The sequence below is a fragment of the Phacochoerus africanus genome, chromosome 6 (genome assembly GCF_016906955.1).
Source record: "Phacochoerus africanus isolate WHEZ1 chromosome 6, ROS_Pafr_v1, whole genome shotgun sequence".
NCBI lineage: Eukaryota > Metazoa > Chordata > Mammalia > Artiodactyla > Suidae > Phacochoerus > Phacochoerus africanus.
Window position 1 is genome coordinate 47,505,087 of NC_062549.1, and position 6,000 is coordinate 47,511,086.

Genomic DNA, 6,000 nt, shown 5'->3' on the forward strand with positions numbered 1-6,000 from the left:
ATCTGAAATGATCATGTTGTTTTTATTCTTTTATTAGTGTGGTGTATCACAATGATTGCTTCATGGATATTTAATATCCTTGCATCTTTGGTATAAATCCCACTTGATCATGGTGTATAAACCTTTTAATGTATTGTTGGATTTTGTTTAATAGCATTTTCTTGAGGATTTTTGCATCTATACTCACCAATGATATTGATCTATAATTTTCTTTTTTAGTGGTGTCTTTGGTTTTGGTATGAGGGTGATGGTATCCTCATAGAATGAATTTGAGAGTGTTCCTCTGCAACTGTTTTTTGATAGTTTCAGAATGATTGGTGTTACCTTTTCTATAAAGTGTGATAGAATTCTCCTGTGAATTCATCTGGTCCTGGACTTTTGTTTTTTGGAAGTTTTTAAATCATAGTTTCAATTTCAGTACTTGTGATTGCTCTGCTCATCTTTTCTATTTCTTCCTGGTTCAGACTTTTAAGAGTATAGCTTCCTAAGTATTTGTCCATTTCTTCTAGGTTGGCATATATTTAGCTGTAGTAGTTTTCTATGATTTTTTTCTATTTCTGTTCTTTTTATTTTTTTCCTAATTTTATTGATTTGAGCCCTTTCTCTTTTTTTTCTTGATGAATCTGGCTAAAGGTTAATCAATTTTGTTCATCTTTTCAAAATACCAGCTTTTTGTTTCATTGATGTTTTCTATTATTTTCTTTGTCTCTATCTCATTTCTTTCTTTTCTTTTTTCTTTTGCTTTTTCTAAGGCCACAACTGCAGCATATGGAAGTTCCCAGGCTAGGGGTCTAATTGGAGCTGTAGCCCCCAGCCTACACTGGAGCCACAGCAATGTGGGATCCAAGCTGCATTTGCAGCCTACACCACAGCTCACAGCAATGCCGGATCCTTAACCCGCTGAGCAAGGCCAGGGATCAAACCCACAACCTCATGGTTCCTAGTTGGATTTGTTAACCCCTGAGCCATGATGGGAACTCCTATCTCATTTATTTCTGCTCTGATTTTTTTGATTTCTTTTTGTCTACTCACTTTGCGTTTTGTTTGTTCTTTTTTTTTTATTTTATTTTCCCACTGTACAGCAAGGGGGTCAGTTTATCCTTACATGTATACATTACAATTACATTTTTCCCCCAGCCTTTCTTCTGTTGCAACATGAGTATCTAGACAAAGTTCTCAATGCTATTCAGCGGGATCTCCTTGTAAATCTATTCTAAGTTTGTTCTTTATCTAGTTGTGTTAGGTGTAAAATTAGCTTGTTTGTTTGAGATTTTTATTGTTTTCTAAGGTAAGATTGTATTGCTCTAAACTTCCCTCTTAGAACTTCTTTTACTGTATCCCATAGATTTTGGGTTGTTGTGTCTTTGTTTTCATTTACTCTAGGTATTTTTCGATTTCTTGGATTTCTTCAGTGTTCCATTGATTGTTTAGTAGCATATTGTTTAGTCTCCATGTGTTAGTGTTTTTTTGCAGCTTTTTTTATTTTAGTAAATTTCTAGTTTTATTGCACTGTGCTTGGAAAAGATGCTTGGTATTATTTCAATTTTCTAAAATTTACTGAGGCTTTATTTGTGGCCCAAAGTATGATCTATCATGTTCTGGAGAATGTTTTGTATTCCCTTGAAAAGAATGTGTATTCTCCTGCTTTTGGATGGAATATTATATAAACATTTATTAAGTCCATCTGGTCTAATGCATCATTTAAGGCTTTTGTTTCCTTATTGATATTCTACTTGGATGAGGTGTCCATTACTGTAAATGGGATGCTGAAGTCCCCCACTATAATTGTGTTATTGTTTATTTTTCCTTTTATGGCTGTTAGCATTTGGCTTATATAGTGAGGTGCTCTTATGTTGGGTACATATATATTTACAATTATTATATCTTTTTCTTGGATTGATCCTTTAATCATTATGTAATATCTGACTTTGTCTCTTATAAATGTATTTATTTTAAAGTCTATTTTGTATGATATGAGTATTGCTACACCAGCTTTCTTTTGATTTCTGTTTGCTTGGAATATTTTTCCATCCTCTACTTTCAGTCTGTATGTGTCTCTGGAACTGAAGTGGGTCTCTTGTAGATAGCATATGTATGGTTCTTATTTTTGTATTCATTCAGCCAGTCTATCTCTTTTGGTTGGAGCAATTAGCCCATTACATTTAAGGTAATTATTGATATGTATGTTTTTTATTATTACTGTTGCTCTTTATTTTCAAAATTGCACAATATTTATGTTCTTATTATAATTTTGTTAATTGTTTAAATTTGCTTTGTTGGTCTTTTTTCTTTTATTCTGTTGTTTTCTTCTTTTTTGGTTTGTTGACTATATTTAGTGCCACGTTTGGATTTATTTTTTCTTATTCATTTGTATATCTATTGTAGATTTTTGTTGGCCGTTACCATGCGGTTTTGATATAAGAGTATGTATACACACACACACACACACACACACACACACACACACACACAAGATTGTTTTATGTTGCTGGTCTCTTAATTGCAAATGCATTTCCAGAACCTTGCATTTGTACCCCCCTCTTCTCATGATTGGTTGTTTTAATGTTATATTTGTGTGTGGATAATTTCCTGCTTTGCTATATGTTTGCCTTTACTGGTGAGCCTTCTCATTTGTAATTTTCCTGTTTCTAATTCCTTTTGTATTTGTTGTAATGCTGGTTTGGTGGTGCTGAATTCTCTTAGCTTTTGCTTGTTTGTAAGGTTTTTGATTTCTCCATCAAATTTGAATGAGAGCCTTGCTGGGTACAGTTTTCTTGATTATGTTTTTATTTCCCCCTTTCATCACCATAAATACACAAGGCCACTCCCTTCTGGCCTGCAGAGTTTCTACTGAAACATCAGCTGATAATCTTCTCAGGTTTCACTTACATGCTTCTTTTTGCTTTTTCCTAGCTTCTTTCAGTATTTACTTTTTGTCTTTAATTTTGGTATGTTTGATTAATATGTGTCTTTCAGTGCTCCTCCTTGAGTTTATTCTTTATGGTATTCGTTGTGCTTCCTGGACTTTGAGTGAGTGATTCTTCTCTTACTTTAGGGAAGTTTTCAGCTATTATCTCTTCAAATATTTTCTTCAGTCATTTCTCTCTTTCTTCTGCTTCTGGCATCCTCATAATGCAAATGTTTGTGCATTTATATTCCTAGAGTTCTTAGACTGTCATCATATTTATTTCATTCTTTTTTCTTTATGCTGTTCTGTTTTAGTGATTTCCACCAGTCTATCTTCCACCTTGCTTATTTGTTCTTCTGCTTCCTGTATTCTGCTATTGATTCCATCTAGTGAAATTTTCATTTTGTTTATTATATTTTTATCTTGCTTGTTTACTCTTTAGATCTATTTCTCTGTTAAATATTTTTTTGTAATTTATTGATCTTTGCTTCTAGTTTTTTTTTCCTGAGATCTGATCATGCTTACTATCATTAGTATAAAGCCTTTTTTATGTGGGGTGCTCATCTCCACTTCACTTAGTTGTTCTTCCTGAGTTTTGTATTTTTTCTTCATCTAGCTCAAATTTCCCTATCATTTCATTTTGTCTAGCTTCCTTTGTGGTCTCCTTTTTACAGGCTACAGGATTGTATCTTCTCTTGCTTCTGGTGTCTGCCTTCTTGTGGCATGTTTTTTATGGGAGGGACTGGTGTCTGCCCTGGTGGGTGGAGCTGAGTCTTGTCCCTTTGGTAGCTGGGGTTTTGTCTCTGGGTGTGGTTAGAAGTGGCTGTGTATGTGCAAGGATTTTAGGCAGGATGTGTACTGATTGGTGGGACCATGTTCCCACCCTGTTTGTTGTTTGACCTGAGGCTTATCTGCCCTGATAGGTGGAGCCAGGTTTTTCCAAAATGGTGACTTCCAGGGAACTCATGCTGTTGCTTATTCCCTGGGACTTCTGCTTGCAATATATTGTCCCCAAGTGAGCAACAGCTGACTCCTGCTTTCCCAGGAGACCCTCTGAGACTCTTGGTATGTCTGATCCAGACTCTTATGGAGTCTTTGCTTTGCCTTGGGACCTAGTGCACGTGAAATCTTGTGTGTGCTCTCCAAGAGTAGAGTCTCTGTTTTTCCAAGTCCTGTGGAGTTCCTGCACACAATCCTGCTGGCCTTCAATGCCAAATGCTCCAGGGGCTCTTTCTCCAAATGCCAGACCCCCCAGCTTAGGAAACTGATGTGGGATTTGGAACTCATTCCTGTGGGAGAGCCTCTCAATATAGTTATTTTCTAGTCTGTATGTTGCCCACCCAGTGGTGTGGGATTGCTTATATCATGAAAGAATACTTTCTACCATCTTGATGTGGTTTCCTCTTTGTCTGTAGTTGTAGGATAACTTTTTTGTAGCTTCCAGTCTATTTTGTTCATGGTTGTTCAGCAGATAGTAGTGATTTTGGTGTTTTTGTGACAGGAGTTGAGCTCAAGTCCTTCTAAATCCACCATCTTCTTTGGAATCCCATGTGGGAATATCTCTTTTATCTTTGAGGACAAGTTATGATCTGAATCCATAGAATTCAAACAGGGAAATGAAGTTTTTTTACTTAAATTAAATATTCTTTAGTTTAAATGTTTTTAAAAGTATTTAAAAGTAAAAAAAAATAATGTGTAGTTTGGGATTTCTTCTTTAAGTGTTTGTCAAATCTTTCAATTTTAGCAGTTGGGTAAAGGTTTTTGGCTATAGAATCTGAGATTCTCTAGAATATACATTAAGATTTTTTAGGAATTGGAATATTTTTATTGGTAATATTATATGTTAATTTTTATCATAAATTTTATTTTTTAGAGAAATTTTAGGTTCACAGCAAAGTAGCTATATTTTATCTGAGTTTTGTATATTCACTCTTGGGTTACTGAACAAAAAATAAAGATTAAACTGATAAAAATTCTTTAAGAGAAAAGAAATTATATTTAAATATCAAATATGTACCTTAAACACAGTGATTTTTTTTCAATGATAATGATTTTATGTTGATAAAATTAAGGATGTTTATATTTTGCCTGAAACACATGAACAATTTCAATAGTGATTTTTATTTTTTTTGTTTTGCATGATTATTATTATTTTTCAAATTAAAAAATTAAAGTACAGTTGACTTACAATTCTGAGCCAATTTATCCTGTATAGCAAAGTGACCCAGTCATACATATATATAATTCTTTTTCTCACATCAAATTAAAAAAATATAAATAAATATTTTATTATGGTAGCCTTAATGTGACTTTATGAGTACTTTATTACCTACCTTGTCATTTACCAAGTAAAAAGAGAGAGAATGATATCATGGAAAGAGAACATTGAGTTTAATTTTCTTTATTTAACAATTATGTGAAATTATTCACATTATAATTATTTTTCCCTGAAATCCTCTTTTCTAGATCTTCACACCTATGGTTCCTTCTCACCACTGTCTCTGCAAAGAAATTTCCCATGACACCTACTCTTGTCCTCTGTGAAGTTGCACTGTACTTCAGCTGTTTTTTTCACTTATCATTATATGAAATGATCTAGAACATAAGCTCCATGAGAACAAGGATGTAGCCTGTTTATCACCCATTATCACCTGTACCAACCAGCACTTGGAACTTAGCAGGGGCTTTATTAATATATGCCAAATAAAATAATAAATGAATAGAATAATTTTAATTAAGTCACTTTATCAACTGTAATTCAGGATGTTTTCACCTGTCTTATTGACTAGTGAGAATGAGATAAGATATATTTGAAGACTATAAAATATTGCAAATTATTATTATATTCACAAAGATATATGGGTTGATGTCTGTTTGAAAACAAATGGTCTTGAACTCTACAGGTTTTTAATGATGAATATTACTGAAATCTCTGCTTTTCTTCCCCAATAGGAAGATTATCATACTGAAATATTCATTTCTGAACCTGAGCAGTTTGACAAGTTTTTCTTGGTTTACTCTTTTTTTTCTAGGTTCTTATACTGTATGTACTATATGTACTATACATTTGGCTCTCTCAATCAGCAAGTTCT

At 33.5% G+C, this 6,000-nt stretch overlaps 1 long non-coding RNA gene across 1 annotated transcript in view; it reads left to right on the top strand.

Moving 5' to 3' along the window:
- The window catches only part of LOC125129200 (uncharacterized), a 131,639-nt gene extending 126,035 nt beyond the window's left edge, over window positions 1-5,604 (top strand). The window contains exon 6 of the long non-coding RNA XR_007135431.1: window positions 5,375-5,604. This is a non-coding gene — a long non-coding RNA (uncharacterized LOC125129200). The remainder of the gene's footprint in view (window positions 1-5,374) is intronic.
- Window positions 5,605-6,000: the final 396 nt, after the last annotated feature.